Below are 19,447 nucleotides of genomic sequence, written 5' to 3'. Positions count from 1 at the left end.
CCTGTGACCATGTGTGTTTATAGTATGTGAGGGCCTATCACAATGCCAAAATGTTGACAGGGTGAGAAAATGAATTTCTTTTGCACCTCTATATTTAATTTTCCATTAATTATTATCCATACAAAAATGAAAGCCCTGAACAAACCGGTAAAAGTCACAGAGCTTGAATCCGTGATATGTTAATGTCAGTGGCCAATCCAAAGGCACAAATTTGTATTCTGAATCCACACTGATATAGTGCTTGGAGCAAAATATGATAATGTCTCCCTTTGACCTACTGGTTCATTTCTATGGATTAATAGCTTACATTTGCTTCTGTTGTGAATTTCTAAACTCGCTTTTCATAATAGCATTTTGGAATGTAATGATCTTCCTGTGCCTTTGCTGCGCATGTGGGATTCTATTTGTTCCTCTAAATGCACATGGCAGACAGACAAATCATCAAAATGACTTCTTCAACATCGCCTTTTCTAAAGCCACTTTAACTACACGTGATAATTGTTTAGACAGGTTGTTTCAAATGTAACAGGTTATGTAAACAACCATCTGCATAATTCTAAATGGGGCTGGTAGCAGTTTGCATGGTTGATATTTCTGGAAGATCTGACTAGATCAGTCAGGGTGCTGCTGAGCAAAGATTTAAGTACAGTGTTAGAAATTGGATTTCTGGCTGGCAGAGGTATGCGCCCTGTCCAAGCAGGAAACACCACTCTTGTCAGGGTAAGCTAGATACACTCTAAAAGATAACCTTTGCTCACCCTCTGGTAGCTTGACACAGAGCAGTCAGACTTATCTAAAGAGGCAGTGTGCTTAGTATTTGTGCAATTCACAGTAGCACAATGAAAACACCATAAAAATACTCCACACTGGCTTAGAACAATAGGTTATATTCTTATGAGTAAAACACGACCAAAACACAAAACTCCAATCAACAGAACCTGAGTTATGAATTTTAAAGATTAAACTAAAATGGTGCGTAAAAGCAAATAGCACTTAGGGGTTACCTGGGTTTGTGCTGGACCGGGGTAAATCCAGAGTTCAGGCCAACTGCAATGGAGGACAGGCTGGCTGCAGGACTCAAGCAGGTCCCACTAAAAGGACCTTGGATGTAGAATGCATCGATGTTGACACAGGTGATGAAGGTTTTGTCAATGATCCCCATTTACGATGAAGTCACTGTGTTGTCGTCAAGCAACACCGTCTGTTGTCGTCGAGTCGTGCGGTCTATCAAAGCAATGTCATTGATCAGCTCCCGTGCCAGTGTCGAAGGGCAATGCGTCAGTTCCGATCGGTGCAAAATAATTCCTGCATCAGTTTTGATGGGTCTGTACAGCAGAAGTCACCTGGATTTACACCACTTGGCAGGGCAGGACTCACAGCTGGCAAAGTCCAAGTGCTGTGGCAGGGTTGAAGGAAGTCTTTCATAGCCCTGACACTTCAAAACGGGGGCAAGCCTTGAAGTCATTGTGGGTTCAAGTCAGATAGGTCCAGTCGTTGTCCTCAGCAGGGCAGCACAGCAAAGCAGAAAATCAGTTCTCCCAGAACAGCAGTCAAACAGAGTGGCAATCCTTGTGGCACAGAAGTCTTTATTCCTGGCAGAGTTCTTCACCGGCCATGTAGTGCACAGTATTGGTAGGGTCAGAGGCCCAATACTTATACCCACTTGTGCCTTTGAAATGGTGGTGACTTCAAAGCAGGCCCTTGAAGTGCACTCCCTTTCTTCCTAGCCCTCTCTCCAGACAATCAGTAGGCAGTCTTCAGCTCTTTGTGTGGGACACAGGACACTGATTATTCAGGTGTGTCAACTACCCCTCCCTTTCAAGAAGAGCTATCAGACAGCAGATGAATACAGATGAGGTATGTGTCAAACCCACCCTTCCTCTGTATGTGGCTGTGTAGAGGGAAAACACAAATGGAAGCTGTCACCCACCCCAGACATGTATTGGAGACAGGCTCCAAGTCACACAGAGCAGTAAAAGCAGAGAAATGTCCACTTTCTAAAAGTGGGATTTCCAAAACAGTAATGCTAAATCCAGCTTTACCAGTAAGGAGGATTTACCATTACCATTCCAAAAAAATTGAAAAATGATACAGCTACACCTTTATAATCAGGGATTACAGCTTAAAATGGTTTTCAGGAACTCCCAATGTTACCTATTAGAGTAGTAGGCCTTACAGTAGTGAAAAACAAATGTAGCTGTTTGTTACTCCTACGACATGAAAACCCTACCAAGACATAGCCTACCTTTACTTGCACACCACCTTGCTCTTAGGGCTACCTAGGGCCTACCTTAGGGGGGACTTATCTGTGATAAAGTGGAATTTCAGGCTTGGCAAGTGGTTTTAAATGCCAAGCCAAAGTGGCAGTAAACTGCACGCACAGGCCTTGCAATGGCAGGCCTTAGACAGGTTTGAAAGACTACTTGTATGGGTGTCACAATTAGGGTTTCAGGCCCACTAGTAGCGCTTAATGTACATGCCCTAGGTATATTATATACCACTTTACAAGGGGTATATAAGTAAACTAAATATGTCAATTGAATATACACAAATGTTACTATATTTAGAGAAGAAGCACATGCACAGCAGTGGTAAAGTGCTCAGAGTCCTAAGGCCAACACAAAGATACAGCAAAAAGTGGAGATAAGCAGGTAAAACATTTTGGGAAGACCACCATAAGGATGACAGGTCTAACACCCACCTTTTAACTGTATCTGCTCATTAGCAATATTCAGTAATGACATGTATGCACAATCAATCAATCAATTAATCAGGGAATTGAAAGTGCGATACTCACCCGTGACGGTCTCAAGGCGCCGAAGGGGGGTCCGCAGATCAGTTTAGCCGAACAGCCAGATCGCGAGGGTCGTCCTGAAGGTGTTCAGGAAGAGGGTGTATCTGATGTCTGCCGGTAGCTCGTTCCAGGTCTTGGCTGCAATGTGAGAGAAGGATCCTCCGACTGCTCTGGCTCTGTGGATGCACAGGGTTTCGGCCAGTGCGGCGTTGGAAGATCAGATGTTTCTTGGAAGGTTGGAAGATTGGAGGTTTCAGGGTGATTAGTTGGGTAGGTGGCGTCTGAGCATAACAATTGTGGGGTGGTTAATGGCTCTTTGTGGTTTTCAGATGCTTTCATCTGGTATGCTAGAGCAATTTATATCATCTGGAAGTAACCCCCATGAGAACCAGTGTGATTTAGTGTATACAAGCAACCCATAGAATGAGATGAATTGGAATCAAATATGCCCCCTAGTTTTGGAATTTTCTTCAAGGGTGAGGGAGGCAATGAAGGCGGTTCATTTAAAGGCGGTGCCTGAAAGGTGGGTCCGCCGGACAAGCAGATTATCTATGTGAATGTGTTGCTTGCCTATCTGACTTCATGGACTGCCTCTCTTCATAATTTCTGGATATTTCTTGATTAATCTTCCTATTCTCACTGTCACTCAGTTTGCCTGTCCCTCATCTGTCTGTCAAAATGTAATTGTCTGTGTTGGTGGATAAGTGAGTGAGATTTTCATGGGAACGTACCAGGATGGCATTTTCCAATGTGTACTTTTATTGCTGTGCTGTGGATGCTTGGTCCAGGGAGGACCTGGCTTGGCAGTTTGGGCTGTACTGTTCCCATGAGGAGCAGGGTCAAGACTGATTCACATAGGGCTGGGTCTAAACTGGGGTGGCATGGTGAGCAAAAGAAAGATGGATTTAACCCAGCTCTTTACTGAGGGTAAATATTTGATTTTTTCTGCATCCTGTCCATCATTAGTGTGTCTTTCGCTGTGCATTGTGACAGATGCCATTTTTATGATCCACTGAAAGTAATTTGCCAAATGAGCTCACCAAGCCAGGTGGGATCTGTTCACCTTCATGGATTGAGATTGTGTATCTCCTTCCTTCATGGGTTGATTCCTAAGTGGTTCCATTCATTGTTGGCGAGTTACTGTGGGTTTTACTGGGATTGTGAGGGGCTATTACCTTCCTTCAAGGGTTGTTTTCTAAGAGATTACACAGTTGACGTGTAACTGTGATTTTGACTGGATTTGTGAGTGTATATTGCCTTCTTTCTGGTTTGTCTCCTTGGAGGTTACACGGTTGCGGCGTAGCCAGGGCTCTCACCTTTTCGACGCGGAGCTACTTCTGCCACGGTGCGGCGGAATTTGATGCATGCGCAGTTCGGACGGCCCCCGGTCGTCCGGCGCACACGCCCATCGTAGCGTCAGACAGCCGGGGGCCGTCGGACGCATCGAAGAGGTTAAGTGGGATGAAAAAACTGGGGAGTCTCATAAAGGAACGTGGCTTAAAACAGGTAAGCTAAAAATCTGTGTTTAGCATAGTGTGCTGCCCAACTTGTGATTTAGTGTTTCTGTCATTGCATCCAGATATGCAGCCGGGCCGGTAGTGGGAGTACGCAATTTTGTTGCGCCCACTGCATAGCATTTGGTGATGCAGTGCGCACAACGAAATTCATTTTATTTATTTATATGTTTACTTACCTGTTAAACTCTGTAATCCATACATTACTACCCCCCTCCCCCTCCCCACGTCACCGCCCGGCTGGTACTCCCACTACCGGCCGAGGCTGCAGATATGATACAACAAGTAACATCATACCTACAACAGGTCAGGACTATTGGCCTTGTTAATGGTTGTTAGTTTGTTAGTTGCATGAGATAAATAACCACTTACAGCCCTGGTGACACCACAACAATGAGGCTGCTCCTGAATTTCAAAAAGAGAAGGGAAATCCACAGAGAAAATGACTCTCTTTAACCTGTTGACCCCGGCTAGAATTCTGCCGCGGTGCGGGTGATTTATGACTGGGCGTGGTCAGGACGGCCCCCGGCCGTCCTCTGCACACACCCACCGTGAAATCGGACGGTCGGGGGCCGTCTGACGCACGGAAAGGGTTAAAGTATTTCCCTTCCCCTACAACGCTCACCTGGCATGCCGCCATGCCATAACTTCTCCACTAGTAAGAAGTGAGCAGTGTGAGCACGCGCACTTCGACTTGCCTGCTCTCAATGCAGTCCGGAAAAAACGGACCGCCTGTGCTTGGGCACAAACCAGAGCCCGAATGAGACACGTTTCCAGTTTTTTTTTTTTTAAAGATTCCCATGCTCAGCACCGGCGAGAGACGGCCCACTTAAAGCCATGGGTGTAGCTATTGTTTTGACTTGGCTCAGGAGAGTGTATTGCCTTTCTTCCTGGGTCATTTCTTAGGTAGTCTAATGTTTAAGCTGTAACTGTGGTTTTGAGTGGGATTGTGAGGGTTGTTTCCTAAGAGGTTTCACAGTTGGCTTATATCTGTGATTTTGACTGGAATTGTGAGTGCATATTGCCTTCTTCCTGGGTTGTAACCCAAGAGGGTACACAGGTGTGGTGTAGCTGTTTATTTTGACTGGGATTTTGTTGGTGTATTACCTTTCTTCCTGGGTCATACCCTCGGTATTGGAATGGTTGGGTTGTAACTGTGGTTTTGACTGACACAGAAGCTGGAGGCATTTAAGGGCACAGCCTCGCCTATTCTTCACCAGCCTCGGCTGTTTATTCCCTCTGATGCAAATGGATAAAATTGCCTTTCCCACCAGCAGACTGTTAAATGATATGCACAGGAAGCAAACCCTATTGTTTTAGATGTTCCTTCATATTGTGTAGGTGTCTCTGCCATACCACCCACACAGTAAAGCAAGTGAGCTGTGAAATATATTCATTGTTGGAGTAGAGGCGAAATGGAGGCGAGCAATCGGCAGTAATAATGTACGACAGACAGCGATGGGAGGCTGCTAACATTACCTGCATTATTTCAGTTTCCTTTTTCATTATAGGTCCGGGGAAATAGGCTGCGATTCGATTAGGGCATGGTTTGGGGGTGGAATTGCCTCCCGTTCAGTGACCCCGGCGCAGGAGGGGATCAACCGAGGCGCCATCTCAGATAAAGTTTATAGTGCATTAACCGGACCAAAGCTACGGCAAGCCAGGGAGCACAGTTTTTCATCTCCCCGGGTTTTGTGCGGCTGCTTAACAGAAAATTTGTACCTTAAGGCAAAGACGGGATTGGCTGCGATGTATGGGAATGAGAGCTGCCATCCAATGGCGCTCTCTCGGCCCCCCCTCCCGCGTGCACATCCCGGCTCTCCGCTCGCTCCGGAGAAGCAGCATGATTAATAACACGGAGGGACCCTGCCTGTTGGAATATTAATTTCCCATCCTTCTTTTCTCCTCTCGAGCACACCCCTTGCTATTTTTTTTACAGCATTTCTTTTTTTTTTCCACGCTTTTTTTCCCCCGTCGGCTGCATGGAGCTCGTCACTAGCCTCTAACACTGCCTCGTGGCCATTTGACCTCGCACGGGGTTACTGCGCAGTGGGGTGAGTTTGTACGCGTTAGAATTGGGGCTCGTGGGGGCGGGGGGCAGAAACATGAATATAGATCAGGAGAGACCAGAAGCAGCTGCCTTCCACTACAACTGCTGCGGGTACAGCTATCCGTGACCTACAAAGCAGGCTGAGCGCCGCTGCAGTGTCAGCCAGCTGCAGAGATACATACAGTACGTACCGCTTTGTAGACGGAAACTCATGTATGTTTCTTATTTGTCTTAACTCAACAAAGGATATGCCGAGTTCTGCCTGTGTGTCATCTATTGGTCTTGTTTTACATTGTTTAAATGCTGAAATATTACTTTAGTCAATGCTGTATTGCCTTGAAAACACTTTTGTAAAACTGTGAATTTTAATAGAAAATGGAAAACGATTTACTGAAAACTTAATCTTCCAAGCGCCCTTTGCAAAGTTGATGTGCATAGGCATGCAGGCATATCGATTGAAAATTAGAAGTCATGCACTATAAATGCCTAAGGTGTGAATTTTAGTTTGTATTTTGTCTTGGGTTTTTTTTTGTCTTTTTTCTATTTTCTATTACAGAGGCAGTGCTGGAAATTTCAGTTGTTGCCGAAGTCGTTGGCAAAATCTGATTCTGTACTTTAAGGAGAACTTGTGTTTGTTTGCACAATCGTGATTCTTTTTGCAATTGTCCGTGTTTCGCTCAGATATAGGCGGCATGTCGTTTGCAGTCCGTGCATGTGTTTTTCTTTGGGACATGCTTTATTTTGATTGGTTGACCAGGTCATGTGTCCACTTGGCATGAAAGGGGGCGTGTCACTGCCAACTCAGATCTCGAGGGCTTTGGAAAAAGTTTGACATAATTATGTGATTCAGCATGTTTGGTGGCTGTATTGGAGGTAGAGGAATAATTATTGCAATTTTCGAGAAAGCACATGCTATGCTTTGTGCTGGTTGTGCCAGTGGCTCTCCAAGGTACTGTAACGGTAGCAAGCAGTGAATTGCCTCAAATAAATGTGGCCAGGCATTCATGAAAATAATGCTTCTCTTATTTGTGTTATCCGGGAATGTCAGTGACACGACAAAGAGCAACTCAGTCCATAATCGTAAAAAAACATGAAGGGAACTTCTACAGTTTTTAAGGGGGAATTTAACGTAAGTAGCTTAAAAACAGACAGCTTTATTGCAATTGAACGCCCGCTCCATAAAATGAATTTACTGTAGTGGTGGCCAAACAAGAAATACGAACGCAGCAGATTAGCTACATTTTTATAGGGGACCACAACGATGGCATTATTAGGTCAGATGTAGAAGGCGAACGCTCAGCATCAGTTGCTTCGTGTGATGTCACAAGAAAATGACATGACATCTTTTTGCTTAGGAAATACGTTTGCTAGTTGTAACAGGCGATGTAGGTGGAAGCTTTGGGGCAATAGACCATTATAAGCAGAGATGGAATGTAAACATGCATCCTGTGGAACATGTGTCCTCAATTTCCGCGTGCTGTGTAAAGGAAGCAAAACAGGGTTTGACTCCAAAACAAACATGTTATTCACAAAAAGGTGAGTGTGTGCGGTGGGATTCTCCGCTGTGTGTAGATTTTGTTTGTGCACTGCTGCTGTCTTGTTACTCGTGTTTATAAACCAAGGTAGTATGGATTCATCATGTCTCCGTTAAACGTGGGCAAAGCATTGGCGACCCAGACATCGTGACGGGTCACGTTGTTCGTCAGAGTAGGGCGACTGACTTTATTGTGCCAAAGGGGCCTGATTTCCATTCTGGCTTTAAGAGAGGACAAAAAGGCTTTTTTTTTAAACGCATTACTATTGTATTCAGGGTATTCCGAATCCTGTACATCAGTCGAAATGTTTGACATTGATAGAGCGCCTTTACTCAACTGTTTTTTCAAATATTTATTACCATTTTTTTTTCTAGAGCAAATAGCGGAGTGATGACGTTTTCATATATTGGGACACTAGAACACACTTAAAGCAAGGAACACACTTTTTTTTATGACTCGGGGCTTATAGGACACAAAAAATGCAGAGGGACGTTTAGGAAAATCCTATTCGTGTCACCTTCGTACTGTAGAGCACGGATGCATAGAGGTGACAAGACGTGCTTCGCGGCAGAATGATAACACACACAGACACATGTCCCACCGTGTTCCCACATCTCTTTTCCTATATGAGATAACGTACAATAAAAGCAATTAATTGCGGCTGCTGTTGGAGAAAGTGCCCTGCGTATAAGGGGAACTGTCTATTTTTAGCTGCATGAAAAGCACAGAGTTGTTTTTTTTTTTTTTTTGTTAGACTCCTGCAAATTAGGTCTGAGCTATGCCATGGAAATAGATCCCATTTGAATGCCTGCCTTTCAGTGGAGTGTGTCGAAGACTAGGAAAGTAAGAGAGCCCCTCTGAACATTACCATACAATATAGCTGTCCTGTTGTGTCGCTGAATGTCTGCTTTCTAATCCAATGATATCCCCGGACCAGCAGGGGGGAGGGGAACACAAGAGAAATTAGCATTTTTCTCTGCAGGGCTTGATGACAAGCATCCCCCGGAAAAAAAGAGCAGTCTTCGTGCTCTTCGACGGATGATGCAATGGTTGAGGATGTTCCCTGATCCGCTGTCAAATCCTGAACCGCTCTGGAGCGCAAAGGATACCCCGCGCGCGCACACACTCATACCCGCGCAAACACAGGGATCACCCCGTTCAGATGGCCGTTTCCACATATTCTGCATCTAAACCCAAGGAGACAGTTCCTGTAAAAGTGTGTTTTCCATGACTGCAGAGTGTAAAACTGTGAATTTCCCTAATGACAGAACAACATTTTGCAGTTGCTAGCGGTAGGAATGCCATATGGGCTAGTTTAAGTTAGCAAAACATTAATGGCATTGAAAATGCATGCATTTAACCATCTTGACATAGAACTGCCCGCTAGTCCAATGCAGTTTTAGAAAGAGACCCAATATCCCAAAATGGCATACCTCTCAACTGACCCTCATGTGTAGGGTTTCACCCTCCTGGGACTCCTGGTCATTCTAGAAATAATTGAATTGCAATGCCTCCCAGAGACATAAACAGGATCACGCGGCTTAAAGTCCTTCCTCACCCTCCAAAACAATTTTTCTGCATTTATTTAACAGGGATGTCCCTCCAAAACCATTTGATCTCACCCTCCTTGGAAAAAGCATGCATGCAAACATTCAAAGCTTTGCTCTCTCTTCACCAACTTAACTAGATGATTCCCACATTACATACATAATTACATTACACCATAAATAAATAGGACCACAAGACTTTCCATTGAAATAAAAATATGCTGCAGGTTTATATGAAGAAGAAGCACATAGAGGCAGAGCTTCAGGGCCCCCAGGTTTAAGTAGCCCTCCTGGAATCCTCTCCTCTCTTGAGGGGATAATACTTGAGGGGAGTGGGGGAGTGACAATCCAGACCCATTTGCCATCAGCAGAATCCCCTCTCCACTAAAGTGAAGGGGACGTATACCCTGGCATATGGGAGGAACAGTAAATTGCCGACAGCCTATAAGGTGCCTGCATGTGAAGCGGCGAGTCGCGGTCGTACGATAAGATTGAACTAGCTTTTCTCGTCTACATATCTGGCATCACTCATTTTGTACAGGAGATCGGGCATGGTTCTCCTGCATACTTTCACAGAATGAATTCTTTTGACATCCATACTGTCTTCTTTGCCTATGCTCCCTGCACATACATCCAGCATGTGCGTTTGACAGACAGCAGAAACCTAATTGGCAGAGTGCGCCTCCTTGACAAAATTGATATTTTACTGGGCCGAAAGCGCGCATTTTCCATTGCCATTAAGCGCATGCTGCATCCACCCTTTAAAAGTCTACAGTTAGCTGTTGCTAAAGCTTTTAAGGAGGTGATTACAGAGTCCTGATTGCTCACAAATTGAGCCTTTTTTCTGCTTGACACTGATCCGGTGATAGTCTCCCCACTTAATCCTCACCAGCAATTTGCTGGCAGTTGCAGCTAACAGGAAGTGATTAGGGGGAGTTGCCTGTTGCCTTTTCACTTTTGTTTGTGTGGTGTGTTAGACAGAGGCTAGTGAATCAAGGTTGTTTTCCTATTAACTGAACACCTCCTAGCACATTAGGCCATGTGTTATCTAATAACTCTGTGTAGCCAATGGCAATATATGTTCTTTTTCTGCAACTGACTATAGTCTTATGCTTTGTTTCCTTGAACATTTCATTATATTTTAAGGGTTTGTGAAGAACATTGTATAGATTTTTTTTTAGTGAGTAAGGCTTCTGTTACATGCTACCATGCAAACTGGGTCATTTTTAGACACAATTTTGTAATTGAATGCGCTTGTGTTTGGTGCCAGGTTGATGGCACAGGATAGTGATGTCACGCACATGCTAATCCCAGCTGGCACTTTCACATCACACACCAGCCTCCATTAGAACCTGCTCAGGTAGGAGAGAAGTTTGTTCTAATTACATATCTAATACATCTTACCTCTATAGCCAATGACTTCCAGCAAAGAGACAACACTTTTTTTACTGTTAATATAGCTATTAAGTGTCCCTGTGACCTTCATTCAGCATGATTTTTTTTATCCAGCAGCATTTTAAGCTTGCAAAGTGTTATTGACTGACAGGGTTGGGCATGTGAAAGGTGTCACACGTGACAAGGGGACATATGGCACCTATGCATTTAATGTGTTGGCCTCGAGTGGGATGGACACCCAACCATTGTAACTGTAGTAGCTTCGTCAAACCACTTTACTTTGGGCCACTGAGAAAATCATCGAAGAGTACAGAAGTTTGCATCTAGATCGGATTCCAACCAGATCCCCAGTGCTGAAAAGTGTTGTCACCTAAGCCAAAATGAGCAACCATTGAGTTTAACATTAACACAATGAGGATCAAAATGAGGGACCACTGAGTTCACCATTTAAACCATGAGGATCACATTTGTTTTAAATGTTACATAGTTATTGCAACTGATTCTGGGCAGGAAGGGGCATCAGCCCTCAAATGTATCAGGTGATATATACAAGAATATATGGACAATTGTACTCAAAGCACACCCAACCTAAAACCAGCTAACTCAACTTATGTGACTTCAGTGATACAGGGATCAGGGGTGGAAAGAAATGGAAGCGAAGTGAGATAGAGTCAGAGAAGAGTGCTGACAAATGAAGAAGAGTGGGTGAGGCTGAAAGTGGGGTGAGACCACAATGGGGCATGGTTTTATTTTCTGAAACTTCTACCAAGTAATTTTTTGTAAATATTTTATAATAAGCTTTAGAAAGTCCTTTTCAGGAGCTCTAGGATATAATAAGAAACAATACAGAAGCAACAAGATTGCTTGGTTATGTTCCGCTGCATGGTCTCATGTACTCTATCAATCTTAAGCCACGGCAGCAAAATATAACATCTGGGCAACGATCATCTCGAATTTAATGCAACTTGGACACTTTTTTCGAGTGTACGCTACACTAGGGAAGAAATGTTAATAAATATATAAAATAAAACTAGAACATGGGAATTGCTTTTTATGTTGCACTACCCCATGCTCTTCAAGTCAAATATGGTGTCCAGCTTAACCTTCTCCACCACCACCCGCGTGACTGCTGCGGAGTAATTTAAAGTCACCTACTATTTTGGGGGTGGGGTTGGAGGGGGGCACTTCTTCTTTTATGGCGTGATTTATCAGAAGGGCCCGGCCCCGCCTTTGTACCATTGGAAGCTTTTATAGAGTCTGAACATGATCGGCGGTTCACTTTAAGAGCGGCTATGATCAAAAGCTCATGATAAGGTACGGAGGCGAGGGCACTGCGCAAAATAACTTAATAAAAAAAGAGCCCTGAAAAAGAGAAGTGAAAGAGAAGATTAATATCATAAATCATACACATACATATTTATGCAGCAATAGAGAGCCCTGTTTATGAAGCTGTGCTTGGCATCCGTGGCGTGTTAATGTTGCAGTGCCCGAAATGGTGTGCAGATGCAATACAGGACGCTTCAACACAACCTGAAGGAGAGAGAATCTGGTTGCCAGACGGTGTCATGCTGTCCATGTGTTCTAATGCAGGCAAAGCCGCAGGATGCTTAAGTTGAAGCATAATCAATGGAAACGCAGGGTTGACAACATTGAAATTCCACAATTGACCCCCAAGCTGGACTGATATGGCGTATCTAAAATCTGCATTTAATCCCATCCAGTTTTCCCCTGATTTTAATAGCTCAGATTCATTAAAACCAATATACCTAAAACAACCAATAGGCAACAGAAAACAAACTTCCATGCCTCACTTTCAACACGCTTGATTGGTTTGTGGGTTTCCATGATAGAAGATAAGTAGAACATGAATCTTTGAGGAGCGCAGGCCCTCATAGTAACACATGGCATTTGGTTAATGATTGTAAAATTGTTAAACCCACACCAGTTCCTCGTTTCATAAAGAAAGCATGGGTCTCCAGGGTTTATACATAAACACTCCCAAGTGGCTATCCTTTAATCCTATATTGGGCGTGCGAAGACCTAGAAGGCTTTTTTCTTCCCTGAATGTTTACACGAGTGTTGTTTTAATGTCATAAAAAAAATAAGAATAGAAATTGAAAATACGTAAGGTAGAGGTATAGATAATGTGCAAACACTCCATTTTACGGTTTTCCTTTGTGAGTTTGGATAGCTAAAAACACAAACTGCGGTGTGGCCTTCCAAGAATACTCCACATTTTGTGAGTTGACTTCGGTCATGTTTGTGTTCCATCATATAAATACCCTAGTTCTGTTCTATTTGTTCATAATGTTGTACTTTTATACATACCTATAGTTTGCCCCTATTAAGGTTGTTCACTGTCTTGTACTTTTTCTACACATCCTCATTCTGTTCCTTTGCAGTTTAAAGACTGTGATTCATTTAATACAAATCAGTAGTCAAATCCCATGCTTTAAGCGTATTATATTTCCATACACATTGCATTTTTTTAATGTTTTATATTAGTCACTGACACTTTTCTTCTATGTTGTTTCTTAAAAATGTATTTCTTCATACACTCCTTTGGTTAACTTCCATGTTGTTTGTTCGCTAATTAGACACAGAGTACTGGTCAGGCTCGTTCGCATCCGGACTGCTTCACTGGATAGTTTTGTTTATTAGGTTGTTGCACTGTTTAGTTTTCATGCACAAAGTTTTTAAGCTGGTCTAAAATGTTCATTGGTGTCTATTCAGTCTGACCCTAATCTTTGGGCTCACACTGTTGTGTTTGTATTAAGATGCCTGCTATCCTAGTTGCATGCTTTGTGTCTCTTCACTATTTTGAATTTTTATATATAATATTTGCTTGACTCCATTTGTGTGTATAGGGATTTGTACATGTGCATTCACTTTCATGTAGATCCAGTGGAGGTTTTGTCATTTTCTACTTTAATTTAACGCTTCTACGCTGGCAAGCTGTTTTGTTTCTTGTTAAATTCAATTAACAGAATTTTTGGGCACTTACAACAGTGTTCAGACACTATACAATATGATAAAAATATTTATACTATACAATATGATGGCATACACCATTATATGCCAGCACAGTGTGTTATGGTGGGTTGGGTGACATTTGAGTACAAAAATAACACAAATTCGTTATTTTATTGCTAACCATTGGATGGGGATAAGAGTTGCAAATGGAGGCAAATTTTAACTCCAGGGAGAGTCAGTCAATACATAGTAGACACATATATTACACCACAGAAAGCCTAACACAGGTCCATGAGGGGAAACATCTATTACAACGCAGGCAATACATCAAAGTGCCTTTACAATGCAGTCAGTAACGAGATTGCAACGTTACCACAAGTTTCATTACAATGCAAGTCATTACAGCAACTTGCTTTAGGGAATGCTGTGTTGGACTGTTGTTCGATTTTTAAGTCCAACGCCTTCCCTACTGCTACACCGACTCTAGTTGCAATAATAAGCTAAACTTTCCAAAGTCCACCGCATCCCTAAAGCAAGTCATTGTCATGGCTTGCGTTGCAATGGAACTCATGGTTACAAAACAGCCGTGGTGTGGATTGCATTGTTAAGCAATGCTTAGTTTTGACTTGTGTGGTAAAAGATGCTATTCGTCCATGAGATTCTGAGAGCCAGTGGCCTAACGCAAAATTATGGAAGCCCCCTGCAGAATTTGGTGAGATCCCCCTCAGCCTCCCATATGATGCAGATATGCCTAGATCTTGGACTGCGTGGGGGTCATGCATTGCCGAATGGGCTGCCTGGACCGGTGTTACACCCTTGCTGAGAGCAGGGAGTATGATGAGTTATACAATGCGTAAAATTAACAAACAAAAAGAGAAAAGTTGAAGGGTTATGCTACAAAATATTGCATGGCCTTTAAACATAACCCTTTAGATGTCATGCCTGGGATACAATTAAAGTAATACCACACAGGTGACATGTTCATCAATTAGCCCTGCAGTGAGGCCCATGGCAAACTATCAATGCTTTAATAAAGTTTTGGAAAATCAGAAAAATAGCCTGACCTTGTCTATTATGTACCATTTAAAATATCTAGACAGGATTGAAATTTGTTTTTGGAGGCGACACTTGGAAAATTATTTTACCTATAGAGTTAAAGTTCTCAAAAGTTTTATCTGAAATACTGACACAGAGGAGACCACGTTTAGCTTGACAGTGAGAGAAAACATTTTCTGAGTGATTTATTAGATTAGTGAATTTTGAGAAACTATTATGGCATGGGCCAAGTGAGAGAGCCCACAAAAATAAGCTGCACTATGTGTGGTCATTAAATATGCGTAGACAACATTGAATGTTCAACTGATCACATTGGGCTAGAATTTATTTAAAGGAGACTGATGCTATGTTTGTTGGACATGTTTCTGGATGTCAACAGATTGCTTAAATTTTATTTTTTTCTTAGTACATATTTTTCATAGTGCATATTTTCTTGCTCGTGTCTTGATATTGCTGTGGGTTCCCCATTTCTGGTGGATCATTCAATCATATCAATATCTGTTTGCTGTGTTGAGTCTATTGACGAAGCTCTTCCTGAATATGTGAGCTCTATATACCTCTATATAGCTCTATATACCTCTATATATCTCACCTCCCCAATCCCTTGCCCATATTCTTCATAGATATGTGCACGAGTGTTTACAAAGCCATAACACATTATAACACATAAGCCCTTCTTTGTATTGTTCAACTGAAATACTATTGTATTGTTTCTAGTCGGCCCCATGAGCAGTCTGGGAAGTCTCAAATGGCCTGCAGAGGGATTCCCTAGTGAGGCAACTCGGGCTGCCTGGGTGGGATGTCTCTCAAGCAGCCCTGCACCGCGTGCCCATGTTGTGGGGCGTTAAGTGCCTTTAAGGAGTTAACACCCACAGCACAACATGTGTAATACAAAATGCAGTCCAGTCTCAGGAACACATTTATCTCAAGTGATGCTAATGAGGAGGAATGTGAACCTTTGCATTTAAGCACCCCTAAACCAGCCCGGACTGGCCCTAAAGTCATGAATACAGCTTACCATCTGGTCATCGGACAAAAGAGTTAATATAGCCTTATAGCCCGCCGTAGAGGACTATACCAGTTATTAAAGGCCCTCTCCAGCGTTAAAGGCCCCGAGCCGAAGGCAAGGGCCTATAACAAGGGAGAGGGACTTTAATAGCGGTATAGCCCATCTACGAAGGGCTATAAGGCTATTAGAACATTCTGTCACTAGAGGACAGAATGTTCTAACAAAACAAACAAAGCCTTTTGGGAGCGTGAGGGGATTGGAATCCCCTCAGCCTCCCTGAAGCATTTGTTCACAGCCAGAGCTGTGAACAAAGAAACATTGGAATGTTGGAGCTCCAGGCTTATACCAGCCATTATAAGCCCAGAGCACTCCATTGTTTTCAATGGAGCTCCCAACATTCCAATGTTCTAATAGTCAATACTCCCCTTTTCAGTCCCACCCAGTATCCTTTCATACACTGTCAAGGTTCATAACATTTTCATACTTTTTCCTGTTTGACCTTTCATATACTCAGATGTCACCAGGATTTCATTGCTTTTTCAAGCTCATTCCAGTATCAATGCATCTTGTTGACTATACCATATTGTTTTATGCATTTTTAATGCACCTTTGCTTAATGTGTATTCACATTTAGTGACTTACTAGATGCTGGAGGATTTCCCTAAGAAGGAGAGTGAGATTTTTTTTGCATTAACTGATCTAGCCTCTCATATCCTCGACTGTTTATTTGTGTAAAAGCATCTGATGCATGCTATTAAAATTTCATGAACATATATTGCCTTTCACCATTCTTATAACCTTATCACAGTATCTTGACAATAATACACTACCTGGACAACCTACACACTTAGAAATGAGTTGTATTCACTGCATATGCATGATGTTTGTTATTGCTCTAACTTCCACGTCTGTAGGTAAAGGCAAAGGCTTCTTGTCCTCTTCAAAATGTAGAAAGTTGCTCAGACTCCGTTTCTATTGCATTGGAATACTGATCAGCAACTGCTTTATATGCTGATGTAAAATTCTGAATAGTGAGGCTCTGTTTGAACCAGTACTTCATTTCTAAAAGAATAAGTGCAGAGGCTCTTTAATGTTTTTCGCAGACGCCCACCCCCAGCACCATTGAACTCCAGGATAACCCAAAATCAAGGCTTTCTAGTTTTGATTCAATCACAGGGTTCTTTTTTTCCACTGTCATTCACTCCCTGCCCCTTTATGTCTTACTTGCATATTATGTTATTTGCCATTTCCTACTTTCTCCCTTTGTTACTGACTTTTCTGTCATTCTTTTCCTCTCTCTTACCCCTTTTGCTTTCTTTTGTTCTGGTTCGAAGTCTGATGATAACAAATAAGTGTTGGTCCTGGAAAACGTGTGTTGTTGGGCCCCCCCAAAACCATGGGCGCAAACTAAGCAATGGTCCGAATACTGGAAATTGACAGTTTGTTTTGAAGTTGACTAAAAAAAGATGACCATGGATACTTCTAAGTACCTGAAACTCAGAGTCCAACCGCAGATTCACATGGTTTGTACATCTTAGTGCAGATGTTGTTACAACAGATGAGTTTGATAATGATAATGACTGAATTGAATTGTCCTTGGGTGTAATGTGGAGATATTGGGAAGAGCCTATTGGATCTATCCGAATATTTTCCAAAAAATAGTGACGCTTATTGTGTTCCTTGAAAGCCACCATTATGTAGTCAATCCTCACAGTTAGGCACTCATTACAAGGACTGTGGGAATAATAGCTGCAATAATACTGCACTTGAGATTACCTGTCTGATTACTTCTCAACTAATCTGCCAACCTGAAAAACGTTGCACTGAGATCCCTCAGAAGCCTGTGTCATTCTGAAAGGATTCTACCTCGATGTATAGTAACAGAAACATGTATTGGCTTCTATGCCATCTCTCAGAAATTCACCGCTCATTATGAATATTGAAAGAATGCACAGAATTCGAATTGGGTTGTAAGAGATGTAAAGGCCAATTCACAAAGTCAGACCCACTCCTTGTGCTAAAACCCATTTGTTCCTTGCAAGTGTGTAAGTGTAGATTTCGTGAAAACAAGTTCTGATTAACTGCATGCATAAGATAACCACCTTTCAGAGAGAATGCCAAAAAACCTGGCAAAGATAAGCCTTTAATGACTAAAAAAGCAATGTGTCCAAACCCACTGCTTCAACATGTATTGGCTCATATCAAAAATCCAAACTTCCTCTACCCATTCGGGTCAGGGAGTGTATGCTCATGGCCGACGTGATAGGACTCATCTAGGATTCCACTGGTGACCATCATTTAGGGATAATATTTTTTTAAAGACAGACACAAAGATCTCTGTGCATACCTGTTTGGAAGCCCTTAATCCACTTAGGTCCACACTCTGCCATCATCCCACTGCACCAGCTTATACGTGTTACTCTCTATCAGATACGTTGCTGGACCATGCCATGAGAATGGTATAGCCGTGGCACACAAAGTCACGAAGGCGCAAGTACCAAAATGCTGATATAAATCTTCTGCTGGTGGCTTGCAGGGTTGAATGGTAAACCCTATAGCGGTTGGACCCACATTTGGCCACCACCACCCATAGACCAGGGGTGGTGGAATTACAGGTTTAAAAAGCACAAGGCACCAAAGTATTTCATGTTATTAACTTTCCCTGAACTTTTACCAATTTACAGTTTTCCACAATTAATTAGCTTGTTAACAACCCAGCTACATGTCTTGTAACAAATCAGGAAGGACAATGGAGCACTTTCTTGATCTGTCTAGAGTGTGGATTGGTGGCTGCCTTGAGATACTCTTGTAACTCGAAGCATGGGCCAGTAAGTCATGAAGCAAATCACATCTGAAGTGCATTGCCCTTTTGATACTCACAGTCCTTTGCCCTGAAGAATATCTCCCACGTTGGATGATATCTCACCCAAAGAAGATACTCTGCAGCTCTCCTGTCTGTCATAGGCCAACAGTAAACATACCTTCGGATTGACTCCATGACAGTGAGGGACACAACAGTAGCCTACAGCAAATGGAACACACCTATCGGTATTGTGCTATGACACTTCTTGCACTACCATATTTATAGAGCGTTTTCACAGCAGATTGCAAAGTGGTCTTATACTATTACTCTAACTGAAATAAAACAAAAAAAAGACAATCATGAGGTACAATGTTACACAAAGCTTGTGAGTTCCTTTTTCTGTGATCACTGCCAAAACCTGGAACAGCCTACCTCTCCCCTTGCGGTTGGCCGAATCGGAGACACTCTTCCGATGTTCATTAAAGACCCAGCTGTTTTCCATCCCTTAAACCCTGGCTAGTTCCTCATCTGCCGCCTGCCTCTAGCACCGGGACACCCCCGTTGGGGGTAGCTGTGCGCTTTATAAGCTTCAAAAATAAATAAATAAAATAAATACTCTGGAAAAAAAAGTTTTCTAAAGAAAAAGGGGCCTACAGAGTGATTCTGCATCCTTAAAAAAAACCTAGAAATGTAAGGAAGTGGGATGTATTTTGCTGAATGTTCTGAACAATTCTGCATCGTGCTAGAGATCAGGACCTACCAGGAAAGAAA

General features: G+C 42.7%; 1 protein-coding gene across 29 annotated transcripts in view; it reads left to right on the top strand.

Moving 5' to 3' along the window:
* Nucleotides 1–19,447, top strand: part of RBFOX1 (RNA binding fox-1 homolog 1) — an 845,440-nt gene that overhangs the window by 213,451 nt on the left and 612,542 nt on the right. The window contains exon 1 of one of the 29 annotated variants that reach the window (XM_086941223.1): nt 6,257–6,362. The exons of 27 other annotated variants lie outside the window; for them this stretch is intronic. The gene's annotated coding sequence lies outside the window, so the exon portion shown is untranslated. Of the gene's footprint in view, nt 1–6,256; nt 6,363–6,405; nt 6,542–19,447 lie in introns of those variants that run through there. One more of the 29 variants, XM_086941224.1, reaches the window with a different exon arrangement.

Source organism: Lissotriton vulgaris, chromosome 10 (assembly GCF_964263255.1).
Source record: "Lissotriton vulgaris chromosome 10, aLisVul1.2, whole genome shotgun sequence".
NCBI lineage: Eukaryota > Metazoa > Chordata > Amphibia > Caudata > Salamandridae > Lissotriton > Lissotriton vulgaris.
The sequence above is the reverse complement of the archived record's forward strand: the minus strand, read 5'-3'. Positions and strand labels throughout refer to the sequence as shown.